This window comes from Lissotriton vulgaris, chromosome 3_1, assembly GCF_964263255.1.
Source record: "Lissotriton vulgaris chromosome 3_1, aLisVul1.2, whole genome shotgun sequence".
NCBI classification, from domain to species: Eukaryota; Metazoa; Chordata; class Amphibia; order Caudata; family Salamandridae; genus Lissotriton; species Lissotriton vulgaris.
The window spans coordinates 1,841,265,836-1,841,279,733 of record NC_141689.1 but is presented as its reverse complement, the minus strand read 5'-3'; the positions used below and the strand labels follow the sequence as shown (position 1 = coordinate 1,841,279,733).

The 13,898-nt window shown below is 44.1% G+C and overlaps 1 protein-coding gene across 2 annotated transcripts in view; it reads right to left on the bottom strand.

Moving 5' to 3' along the window:
* Window positions 1-13,898, bottom strand: part of FHIP1A (FHF complex subunit HOOK interacting protein 1A) — a 392,657-nt gene that overhangs the window by 249,277 nt on the left and 129,482 nt on the right. Inside the window, exon 2 of one of the 2 annotated variants that reach the window (XM_086962294.1) lies at window positions 7,141-7,185. The exons of the other annotated variant lie outside the window; for it this stretch is intronic. The gene's annotated coding sequence lies outside the window, so the exon portion shown is untranslated. The remainder of the gene's footprint in view (window positions 1-7,140; window positions 7,186-13,898) is intronic. 2 annotated transcript variants of the gene reach the window in all.

Sequence of the window (13,898 nt, the reverse complement as noted above, 5' to 3'; positions counted from 1 at the left end):
AGCCTCCTAAAGGTTGGCAGAGATCCAGGAAGTGTTGGAATGGCAAAAGAGACATGATGTCACTGGGTTTTGAGCTTACCTGTAAACACATCTTTCTGGTTGGCTTTCAAGTGCTTCTTGCTATCTCTACCTCATCTTCCAAATGAAAGCCTAATTTCACTCAAGAGAGTGACTTGTGCGGAACAGTTCATCTCAAGAGGACCCTACACATTTCACTGTAATCCGTATTTCACACTGGTTTACAATGTAGTCATTAAATTTATAATTTTCTCTAGATTATCTTTTTGAAGATCTCAAAAAGTATTATTCTTTATGAAGTTGTCAAGATATTAACTAGAATAAAGAATGTGGAATATTTTCAGGAAAAAAAAACTGAATGTTAAGGAACATTAGAAGTAGCTCCTGGTATCCACTAACATGTATTACGCCACCTATATTCTTAAAAAAATAAAAGGAGGGAATATTTAGAGAGTGGTTGAGCTTAATTTTAAAGCTTTACCAAGGGGACTCTTAAAGATAGTCACAGAGTGAAGAGAAGAGAAGACCTACCTTTGTGAAACAATACGTTACATCACTGGTCAATGTTAGGTGAGCAATGTAGAGTCCAGTCTTGTTTCGAAACTTAATAAAGGAAAAACGAATATGGCCGGGATGCCTGTCACCCCCTCCCAACACAATCCCCAAGGATGGGAAGACGGACGCAGTTCTGAACTTTTGGAAGGCGGGAGGGAGTTACCCTCCCGGCCGTATTTATTAAAATATGAAACAAAATTAAAACATTAAAATAACAGTTTCATATCATGTACAATTTTCATTTATTACATTTTGATGAAGACATGTTCTTTGGCTAACCTTAACAAATCTCTAGTACAAAGGTTTTCCTAGCCGAGTCTAACATCCTGCCAATGCATACTTTCTAAATTAAAATTGTACATCCTAGCATTACGTCGCGGATATCCGGCCCCGGGAAATTCGTAGGAGGGGCATCTAGCCGCCTCCTCCCCTGGAAGGGGCCTATGGCCGTCTTCCCTTAGGTGACCCATACTTAGTGGGTGCCGCCTCCCCGTGGGAGGGGCCAATGGCCGCCTCCCCCCGGGCGCTCCAATCCATAGTGGGTGGCGCCCCCCCTCTAGGGACCTTGAAATTATTGCTCACCGATCATGACCTTACCGCCCGACCAAAAAATAAATACGACATTTGTTTACCTACTAAGGAAGAAAATTATACTGTACATTGCATATTTGTCTATACTACTAGATATTCATCACATCATTAAACTAGACCGTCATCATCCGCTAAACCAAGGGAAGAAGATGTTATCAAGCAAATCACTTTATTGCAGTACCAACATCGCCATGTTATTAACCGCTAAACAAAGGGAAAAAAGATGTTATCAAAGCAAATCACTTTATTACAGTACTAACGTTGCCATAAGGGGCTGGTGGGTGGGTCAAAATTGCTCCTTGTTCCGTCGAGGGCTCACGTGCAACGAGTGGGTGCAGCTTCCAAGCACAGGAACAAGAGGATGCTTCTTCGGATTCCTGCTCTCTTTATTCCTCTTCGGGAGGGCGTGTACCCTCCTCCGGTACGCCTACTGGGCGTGGCCACGGTGTAGGTCACTAGGACAACCCCTCTTGGGCGGGAAAAGGCGCGCACCGGCTACGCCGCTTCGGGCATACCAGCTGTGACACACCCCCCGCCCAAAATGGTTTCCCGGGGGATCCGGGCCCCCTACCATACGTTCGGGGGGACCGAGTGGTCGCCCCTTTCCATATGGCTGGGATGCCTGTCACCCCCTCCCAACACAATCCCCAAGGATGGGAAGACGGACGCAGTTCTGAACTTTTGGAAGGCGGGAGGGAGTTACCCTCCCGGCCGTATTTATTAAAATATGAAACAAAATTAAAACATTAAAATAACAGTTTCATATCATGTACAATTTTCATTTATTACATTTTGATGAAGACATGTTCTTTGGCTAACCTTAACAAATCTCTAGTACAAAGGTTTTCCTAGCCGAGTCTAACATCCTGCCAATGCATACTTTCTAAATTAAAATTGTACATCCTAGCATTACGGGCCAACGGCAAGGTCGCAACCGGTGTCAGATCCCTACTACCAGAACTCTCCCCCTCACGGTGTGAGGGCGGCCGCGCAGAGGACTGTACCCTCTGTGCCAACTCCAATTTCCCTTGTCTTGCGGGGGCCCCCATTTTAACTCGACGTCATCTTAAAGGTCGTCCGAGGACCCGTGTGAGGTGTCTGTAAGAAGGCAGCATGGACCCCCCTCCCACCCCACACTGTCTATCACATCCGCCGTCGCCGATATCCGGGCCCCGGGAAATTCGTAGGAGGGGCATCTAGCCGCCTCCTTCCCTGGAAGGGGCCTATGGCCGTCTTCCCTTAGGCGACCCATACTTAGTGGGTGCCGCCTCCCCGTGGGAGGGGCCAATGGCCGCCTCCCCCCGGGCGCTCCCATCCATAGTGGGTGGCGCCCCCCCTCTAGGGACCTTGAAATTACTGCTCACCGATCATGACCTTACCGCCACAGGCCGGATAGTTGACCGGCTATCCGGCCCCCCCACAAACTCCTACTAAAGGTCATGCTTCTACAAACCCCTTAACCATGCTATGAAGTCTCCTATGAGTAAGACATTCCCCTCCCGGGACAAATGGACCCCATCATCGAGATACATGTGATCCCCCCGAATACATCCATGCGGAATACAGTGCAACTGCGCCGAGCGAAACAACCTACCAAGTTTGTTATTGACCTTTTTCACTGAATGGTTCAGTGCTGACACCGAGAGGCCCCCCCGCCACACCCTCCTGGGAATCATGTGGGACCATGCTATCGTGCACCCCGGGATCCTTCTCGCCAGCCAGCTAACAGTAGATATTGATTTGAGATTGTCTCATCAACCCTGAATCCCGCCATTTTTGCTCGCCATACACTCGGGTGCCACAAATCTTTCTGTGTCTTAACATACTCCATCTTGCGATGGTCAGTCAGCAGAGAAAACATATTCACATACTTATCAGCCCATATCAATTCTTTCGTGGCCAACGGTATATGTTGGACCACCTTCTCCCGTCTTGAGGGCAAAGACCCCTCCCTTGCCATTGGCAAAGCCTGCTTACCCGGCTCCATTGCTGTTCCCGCTGTTTTTTCGACGCCAGCTGCCGGTCCTTCCGAGGTCACCTGTGGGGGGACAAGAGGGAGATTCGCCTTCGCGGCATCTCGCGACTGCCGCAACTGCTGCATTAGTAACTTGGCCTCTTCGGCCGTGTCTCCCGGTGCTGTAGCACCCCCTGTTTTTCTGCCAAGCCATGTGGCCAACTGGGCGGCTAATTCCGGAGGCATGTCCTCCTCGCTGGCGGGCGTAACAACAACCGGAATCGGTTGGCCCACGTCCGGGATCGGTACGGGGGCCTCGACTGGAATGACCGGGCTTGCCGGGGGTAACTCGGGAACCGGGACCTCCCCCCCTGCCATCCTATTCCTGACCCTTTTACCCCTCCCTGCGGGGACAACTCCCGGCAATGCCGGGCCTATAACTTTCTTCGGTTTACCCGTATTGTTCATCGCTGCCATCTGCTTCTTCATGCTCGCCATATCTTTTATCAGCATGCGAAGCATCTGGTCAGTCCCGGACTTCTTTCCCGCCTTCTTGCCAGGCATTGTTATCGGATATTCGATCCCCGTTGCTCAACACGGTCCTGGATCCGTAGGCTCGAAGTCGCTGAAAGAGAAACACAAGAATTACAAGTTCTCAAAATTGCTCCTTGTTCCGTCGAGGGCTCACGTGCAACGAGTGGGTGCAGCTTCCAAGCACATGAACAAGAGGATGCTTCTTCGGATTCCTGCTCTCTTTATTCCTCTTCGGGAGGGCGTGTACCCTCCTCCGGTACGCCTACTGGGCGTGGCCACGGTGTAGGTGACTAGGACAACCCCTCTTGGGCGGGAAAAGGCGCGCCCCGGCTACGCCGCTTCGGGCATACCAGCCATGACACGCCCCCCGCCCAAAATGGTTTCCCGGGGGGATCCGGGCCCCCTACCATACGTTTGGGGGGGCCGAGTGGTCGCCCCTTTCCATTCTCAGTTGTCAAGAAATTCAAATGTTAATGTTATTGAGTTGTGCCACTTCTAAGCAAATTGTAGAAAGCAAAGTATCAGAATGTTTGCAAGCAGTTGTTTTAGATAGGTAAATATTAAGTCCATAATTTTTAATAAATGTTGATTTAATAAGTTGAATTACTGACAACTGAAACATTTTTGAAGTGGTACATTTCTTTATGGCTACAAAAGTACAGTATTTGAAATGTGAAAGCAACACTTTACATTCTTAGTTGAAGCTACATTTTTGCTCTCCTTCAGCAACGGAACACACATTAAATGTGGTTACTGACAGATGGCGGTATAAAAATACAAACACATTTCAATTTACATTTACAGATGCATCAGTTGTCATCCCGGGAGAGCTGACATGAGCAAACGTCATTGATTGACAAGGCCTGCGTGGAAAGTTAGAGAGTGTGCTCTTAGAGCAGGAGTATTATGGGCAGTGGTAACCACCACATAGCAAAGTGGTGGGGCGGGGAAAGGGGGCGCAGGGAGGGAGTGCAGGAGAGGGGGTGGATGAGGGATCATAATAATAATAAATAAAAAAAGTAAAGATAAACTTAACCTCTGCCAGCGGCCTCACACGTCATGCCTTTGTGCTGGGACTTCCTTGTGCCAGTAGACAGTGTGATTACATTGCAGACTCCCTGTCCAATCCCTGTGCTGTAGAACAGCGCGGGGATTGCCTGAGCGGGCTAGAAAGACTCTCCACTTAGGTCAGGGAGTCTGTAGGGTTTCTCTAACTGTTCAATACAGCTGGGTCAGAGAAACCTTAGTGCGCATGTGTGTTTTGGTCCACCTGAGACGGCCGGCCAAACACACAAGAGCACTTAGGGAGCGCACAGAGCACTCCTCCTCCCCCTCTCATGCCTTGGCCTGCCCCTCCCTGCACACGCTGGCTGAGCCAACAGCTTAAAAATAAAACAATAATGAAATATAATTTTATTTTGTTGTGCTGGCTCTGAGCCAGTGGGATGATGCTCCTCTGCCAATGCGGAAGAGCCGCCCCTGGTTATGGGAAAGATGAATGTGCAAGAAGGTACGTAACTGGGGGTCTGGAGTGGTCCAGCCACCTCTCACAGGAAACTGTCTCAAACAGAGTTGGTTTTGAGACAGTTTTCTGTGAGAGGTGGCTGGACCAGAAGGTCAATGTAGCTCCAACTATCAGGTATAGAACAGATATAGCGGATTAGAAATAATGACAGAAAGGTCTGAAATGCTGGCTGATTTTACGTGACTTGTATGAGGAAGGGGAACTGGAGCTAACTGGGTCTTCAAAGGGCAAATAAGCCTTTGTCCACCAAGAGGGAGTTCACTGAAATAACTGAATTGTGTCAGTGTTTACAATTGAAGGGAGGTCCAACAAGCAGACATAGTGGTGGGACATCAGTCACTGCTTAGACCATGGGTACTCTCAAACGTTTTGCTAGGGGCCACAAAGTTTGGTTTAGGGTGTGTCCGAGAGAAGCATTGTTAGCAGATCGGTGGCAGGAGGTGCTGTTTAAGGTGAATGTAGAAGAAGCAGGGCATGCACGTCTGGTGGCTGAATTGCGCAATATGAAACCAGAAAACCTGGCATCAGTCCCAGCTTTCCCACTTGACCAAATTGTGTGATCTTAGGCAATTGCTTTATTTCACTTTTCCTCCTTTTCTTCATTATCACATAAAGGAGGACCCCAAAATACATGACTTCAGGATGTATAAAACCTTCTCTTGTGTTTGATTTAAAAACTATAGTGCTGTTCATTTATAATAGCAACCTAGAGTCCCCAGAGGGTGCACATAACAGCTGACGTGCATCTTAGTTCATTAATGGAATAGTTGTCAAGGTGAGGAGAAAGAAAGCTATCACTTAAAAAAAAATACTTCTCAGTGCACTGATGTAATGTACTGCAGTGAAACGGTTCTGCATGTCAATGAAATACACTTTTTTTTTAATTTTGAAGAGAGTTTATAGTATTTTTATATCTTTGATGCAAGATGTGTTTGAAAATGAGAGTGTTCCCAAAGTTAAGTGAAGCAGGACACCCTAGTCACTTCTTTTATTTAACTTCACTTAACCTTTAAAGAAACTAGTGCCCATTTTAAAAACATTTTTAATGTTAGTGTTGAGTCGAGTAAACAGCAGCCCTGGTTTTCTATTGACCAGTAGACCGTGTGTAAATGTCAGGAGAGCCGCATTTGGCCCCCGGGCCGTACATTGACTATCACTGCTTTAGACTGAACAAGGGAACATAGTCATTCCCGTTTCCACCGAGAAAAACCTGTTGAAATGCAAACATGAAAAACTGCTCAGAAAGAGGAAAAACATGTGAAAATGTGTGCATAACACCCCAATTCTCTGAATTATGACTGATTCAGCTGAGTAAAAAACTTCAAACAATGCAGTAATACCTCACCTGGAGGTAACTGCATTTATAGACTCTGACATTACAGCACAAAAATAAGGGGAACTAATGATGAGGTCCGAAGTGTCTTTGTTTTGCTAAAAATAGTACAGTATTTACAGGATGTATTTCAAAATGATGATAGAAGAGGCAGTTTGACTAAGCGATGAATAAATGAATGCGTCTTTTTGCAACTGGGCACTGAATTGTTGGACTGTTATGTTGTGATGCAAGTAAAATGAAAATGAATAAAATGTTAAAGCTTAATTGCAGGCTGTACTGCATAACGGCCAGAGCTGCCGACTTCAGAGCTGGGGATCCAGGTTCGAGCCTCGGCGTCAGCTCAACATCCTGTGATACTAGGCAAATCAATTACTCCCCCGTTGCCTATAGACAGCGCCCAGAGACCCACGCCGGTGATTAGCCGCGCTACATAAATCCTTGTATTATTATTATTATTACTGTCTCTTATAGTCCCATAAAATAACATATTGTATACTTAGCGTGCTTCTTGTTTTCCTAACATCCAATTTGTCTACACTGGAATTCAATTGTATGACACTAAAATTATCATAACACGTCACGCCTTAATGAAAGAAACTATACAATAATGGTATCTCCAGTACTTACATTATAGTTTTGCATTCAGAAGTCTCAGGAGATTTTCTGAGGTTTCTGTAATAAAACATAAGCAACATTTAAAAATCTATTTTTGGAGCATAAATTAGTACTTATTTTTTACATTGTCAGATCTGTCCAGATAATAAATACTTGTAAGTTAATGGCTATACAAAAAGGGACATTTAACCGTATGGACTATATTTCTGTAAGGGTGCATAGGATCAGCAGGGCCAGTGGAATGATGTGGCAGTTGAGGACCAAATTATGTGGCAGGGTTGATAAATTATTCAGCAAGAAAGGCAAATTATGCAGTGTAATGCGGCACATTTCGCGATAGTATTACTTTATTATTCTTTTTTTTATACAAGATACACACTGTGGGCAGGTAAGATTTCAACTCATTAGTAGGGGTTTAACAACCAAATACAGCAATAAGAAACTGAATCCAGGCAACATCTCCTTGTGTTCGCTTTGTTCGCCCTAAGTTGGCAGGGTATGCCCAGACGTGGGTTCCTTGTACACTTTGACACTGGATTCAAGCTAGCCTGGCTGATGAATGGTGTTACCCAGAAACCGGTACCAGGATGCTTGTTTCTGGGGTTCCATGTTAAAATATTGATATTAAAAATATCGATGAAAAAAATACCGGTGTGAAAATATCGATAACAAAAATATCGACTTCCTATACATAAACAGGTAAGTACAATAATATCAACACAAAAATATTGTTGTAAAAAATATAGAAGTAAAAAATATTGACTTTAAAAAACTACATTACTTAAATAAAATTAATTAAATAATATTAATATTATTAACAAAATTAATTAAATGTAATATATATTTTAACTAATTACAACTAATAAACTTAATTTATTAAATATAAACGCAAAAAAGTGTACATATACATATATTTACTTAAATACATTTTATTACCTATTATCTTTATTTAATTTATAAACTTTTAAAATTATATACAAATAAAATATACACAAATATACATAATCTAAAATTAAATTAAATATTCTATATTTAATTAACACATTAAACTATTAAAAAAAGAATAAAACATACATATAATAACAAAATAAACACAACTGTAGTGGAACCGGTGCATAGCGAGGGGGTAAAAATTACTATTCCCACTCCAAGTAAGTGCAACAGTAGGGAAAGCGCTCGATAGTGTAGGGGTGAAAATTACTATTCCCACTCCAGTGAGTGCAACAGTAGGGAAAGTGCTGGATAGTGGAGGGATAAAAATTAATATTCCCACTCCAGTGAGTGCAACAGTAGGGAAAGTGCTGGATCCCACAACAATAAAAAAAAAACATTTTTATTAAATTTAATTTTCAATATTAACATAATTAATATATACATTTAAATATATTATTATTAACAAAGACAATAAAACATAATTAATTTTACATTAACACTATAATATCCACAACACACCTCTAAAATTAATTACACAATTACAATTAATTACTAATTAATGGAAATTAACTTAAAAATATGTAATAAGTAATCAATAACAAATTAATTACTTACCACCCTTCACACCATTTACACATATAAAGACCACAACACACTCCTAAAATTAATTAAACAATTAAAATAATTTAATAATTGATTAATTGAAATGAATTAGTAAACTATTAATCAATTAACACATTAATTATTCAATACATTTTATATAATTAAATTACTTCCCACCCTATTCCCCTATAAAGCCACAACCCACTACAGAACTAAAAACGCAAAATTCAAATTAAAAACTAAAATATTAACTACTATAAATTAATATTTAAATCCATATAATAAATTACTTCCCACCCTATTCCCCTATAAACCCATAACCCACTACAGAACTAAAAACATAAAATTAAACTTAAACTAAATTAATAACTAGTAACATTTTAAGACATATAATAAAATGACAAACTATTCTCATTCAAAACACAAATACATAACATTATTAATAATTCAATATTTTTGTCAACTGTATTTTTGTAAACGATATTCAATAGGTTGATGTTTTTGAAATCGATATTACTTACTTATCAGTCGATATATTTTTGTCCACGATATTTTTGTTGTCGATATTTCTTCCCCACGATATTTTTGCGGCGATATTTATTTCCCTCGATACTTATATGTCAATATTCCTGCTCTGCACCGTTTCCGATTCAGGGAAGACCCGGCTTGGCAGTGCAGCCTGGACTTTTCCCATGAGGCACAGGGTTAAGACTGATTTACATATAACTAACTAAAGTGCACAGTACGGTTAAAAACACAGCGTGTACTTTCTGAAAGTACACGCTGTGTTTTTAAATTTACAGTGCTCTTTAGTTAGTAAAGCGTGGTTCAGGGGCAGATTGGCGGATTTTGTTTAGGCATTCATGTTAATCGCAGCTCGGAAAGGGGCTGCGATTAATATTAATACTTCAACAAAAGCCCCCAATCTGCCACGCACTGTGCTTTCTTCCTACCTTTCCTAGTTCTCTATAGTACTCCCATAATCAAGCGTGTTTCAATCCTACCTCCCCCACACCTCTCTTTTCTCATTGCCTCTTTTTCACCCTGTTATTTAAAGCACTGGCATCCAATGATGTTTATCATATGCAGGCAGGATGAAAAAGAGGCAATGAGAAAAGAGAGGGGTGGGGGAGGTAAGATTGAAACACGCTTGATTAAAGGAGTTTATAGAGAAAGAGGAAAGATATAAAGACCCCCGAAAAGTCCAACAGAAATACAGACGCAAATCTGTTTATTTATGTGTGCAGGGGGGAGGGGAGTAGAGCACAGCATACAAGAGGTTATTTGTGTGTGATGGCTGGGCTCACCACGGTTTGTATAAAATAGAACCAGTGAGTCTGGGGGCTTTAATTGGAGAGTACTGGCACTTCTCAGAAACAAGCAGAATATCTGTTACAGAGCACCTGCACTTTTATTTTTCCATTTCAAGCACTGTTGGATCGGATGCCAATTACTGAGCCCCCAGACTCAACGGTTCTATTTTATATAAACTGTGGTGAGCCCAGACCTCACACACAAATAACCCCTTTTATGCTGGGCTCTGCCCCCCGGCACACAAACAGTTTTTATCTGTATTTCTAGCTGCTAGAAATGTCAAAATGGTACAAAAACTGAAATTGTTAAGGTTGTGGCGAAGACACACATTTCAAAATGCCAACAATGAAGAAACCAAGAGCAGGTGTAGCAAGCAGCGAATAATTTGGGAAAGGGTCATCTATGCTGCAAGGATCGCATGTCACCAATTTGTTAGGGGTCCACCTATAATTACCAAGACTGAGGTAATAATAAGTAAAGGCCCATAATGCCAACAGTACAAACAGATCAATAAAAACAGTAAAACACCCATGCACCAAGACTGCCTCAATCACCTCCAGGAAGTTGTGCGTTGGCTGATTAGCATGATTTATTTTAAGTAAACGTTATCATGGCAGTTAACCCCTTCGATGCTGATGACGGAGCGGTTCCGTCATCAGCATCGGTTGGGCTGTGCTGATGACGGAACCGCTCCGTCATCAGTACAGCCCTGGGGGAGAGCGCTGGCGCTCCCCCCCCTGTGCAGCGATCTTGGGGTTTTTTGCTGGGGTGGCATCGGAAGACTTTCCGCTGCCACCCCCTGGCCCCCCCACGCTTCCTGGTGACGTCAGCGCGCACAGCGCGCGCCGACGTCATCAGGAAGCGCTGGACGCGCTGGAAGCCATTTGTTTCCAGCGCGTCCAGGAACAAGGTCGGTGTTTGGTGCTCCGGTGGGGCGGGGGGGCCATTTCTCGGTGCCTTGAGGCATCAGGGGGGAGGAAACACTGTTTCCTCTCCCCTGATGTCCCGATGCTGGGCATTACTGGTTCAGGATCGCGCACAGCGTCGCGATCCTGCACCAGTAATGCCCCCACTAGACACCAGGGATGTTTTTTGTTGGAAAGGAAGCGACCCCTTGGGCAAGGGTCGCTTCCAGGGGGAATTATGTTATAATTCAGACTTTTCTGCCCCCCCTGGGTCGACATCGCTCGTTTTAGCGAGCGATCTCGACCCAGGGGGGGCAGAAAAGCCCACTAGACACCAGGGATTGTTTACGTTACGTTTACGTATGAAAAGGAAGCGACCCCTTGGGCAAGGGTCGCTTCCAGGGGCAAATATTTTGAAATTCAGACTTTTCTGCCCCCCCTGGGTCGACATCGCTCGTTTTAGCGAGCGATCTCGACCCAGGGGGGGCAGAAAAGCCCACTAGACACCAGGGATTTATGTATAATTGTAAAGGAAGCGACCCCTTGGGGAAGGGTCGCTTCCAGGGGCAATATTTTTATAATTCAGACTTTTCTGCCCCCCCTGGGTCGACATCGCTCGTTTTAGCGAGCGATCTCGACCCAGGGGGGGCAGAAAAGCCCACTAGACACCAGGGATTTATGTATAATTGTAAAGGAAGCGACCCCTTGGGGAAGGGTCGCTTCCAGGGGCAATATTTTTATATATCAGACTTTTCTGCCCCCCCTGGGTCGACATCGCTCGTTTTAGCGAGCGATCTCGACCCAGGGGGGGGCAGAAAAGCCCACTAGACACCAGGGATTTATGTATAATTGTAAAGGAAGCGACCCCTTGGGCAAGGGTCGCTTCCAGGGGCAGTTATTTTGTCATTCAGACTTTTCTGCCCCCCCTGGGTCGACATCGCTCGTTTTAGCGAGCGATCTCGACCCAGGGGGGGCAGAAAAGCCCACTAGACACCATGGATTTATGTATAGTTGTAAAGGAAGCGACCCCTTGGGGAAGGGTCGCTTCCTAGGGCCATCATTTTTCAATGCAGACTTTTCTGCCCCCCCCTGGGTGCAGATCGCCCATGTTAGTGCGTTATCTGGACCCAGGGGGGGCAGAAAAGCCCACTAGACACCAGGGATTTATTTCTAATTGTAAAGGAAGCGACCCCCTTGGGGAAGGGTCGCTTCCTAGTGGCCCATAATTTTTTGTAGACTTGTCTGCCCCCCCCTGGGGGCAGATCACCCATTTTTTGGGCCACATCTGGACCCAGGGGGGGTAGAAAAGCCCACTAGACACCAGGGATTTTAGTATATTTATAACGGAAGCGACCCCTTGGGCAAGGGTCGCTTCCAGGGGTTTATAATGATTTATAATCTTCCCCCCTTGGGGACAGACACCCCATTTGTGACATACCCTGTGACATAGCCTGTTGTAATGTGTGTTGTTTTTTTTTCTCTTTAGAGTGTTGCAGTGTGCGGTTCCGTTACTGGTTGTTCTGCTGTTTCTGTAGTTGTATGTGTTTGGTAAGAGACCTCTTTTTTGTTCAATTGTACTGTGATTGTATTTTTTTGAAAAGTGTGTAGTAAAATACGAGTATGTTTGGTTTCTGATTGTAAAACATGTTTTGCATTTGTTTTTGATGTGTCCTTCTGTAGATGTAAGTGTGTTTTTTTCTTCTTTCTAGTGGGATATCGTTGCCCCTTTGCTGTGTCTTTGCAGAGTAGGTGCTGGTGAGTGTAGTTGTGTCTTGTAAGTGAATTGTATATATTTTCTAAATTAGTTTTTTTTTTGGAAAAGGCTTACATTTTTCATCTTACTTTGCGCAGTGTTGGGGTTGTTGTTGTTTGTGCAGACTCCTTTATTTGTAAGGATAATGGCTAGCCGCCGGATTACTGCTCAGCAAGTTGTTGGATTGCTTTTTGATTCTTCCTCTGACCATGGTCCAGAGTCTGACTCTGATTCTGAACCAGAGGTGGGAGGTGAAGATTCAGGTAGTGAGTTTTCTCTACACATGGCTTCATCTGATGATGAAGACACTCTGAGTGCTGATGAAGCTACTTTTGGTGTGGATGATGTGCCTGTGGTTGCGGAGGACATTGCTGCGCCTGTGGTTGCAGAGGACATTGTTGTGTCTGTGGTTGCGGAGGACATTCCTGTGCCAATAGTGCGGCAAGAGACATCTGGGCTGCAGCCTGGGGTTGCTAGTATTCCTGTTGGTGCAGTAAGACGAGAGGCAGCTGGGCGGCAGCCTGCGGCTGCAAGACTTGATGTTGAAAGTTCTGACCTCTGGGTTGCACCAGGCATGGTGCAGCCGGCATTGCCTGAATTTACTGGTGTTCCAGGGTGTAGGGTGAACACAGAAAACTTTTTGCCTATTGATTTTTTCAAGTTGTTTATGGATGATGTGTTTGTGGCAGAGATTGTAGAGCAGACTAATTTGTATGCTGAAAATTTTTTGAGGGTGAACAGTGCCAGCCTTAAGCCCCACGCTAGAGCTACCCGGTGGACTCCCACAAATTTGGAGGAGATGAAAAAGTTTTTGGGTTTAACTTTTTTGATGGGCTTGCTTAGGAAACCATCAATGGCTTCATATTGGTCTACTAGTCCCTTGATGGCTACAGCTATATTTCCGGCAGTCATGAGTCGTGATCGGTATTTGCTTCTGCTTCGGATGATGCATTTTGTTGACAATAGTCTTGCTTTGCCACGAGATCACCCTGATTGTGACCGTCTTTTCAAGATTCGGCCTGTCATTGATCATTTCGTTGATCGATTTTCTGAGATCTTTTATCCTGGGAAAGAAATTGCAGTGGACGAGTCTTTGCTGTTGTTCAAAGGTCGCTTGGTATTTCGGCAATACATTCCTAGTAAGAGGGCACGCTATGGAATCAAACTGTATATGCTGTGTGACAGTGAGACTGGATATGTCTCTAATTTCAGGGTGTACACTGGTAAGGAATCCAGGATTAACCCCCCTGGTTGTCCGTCGA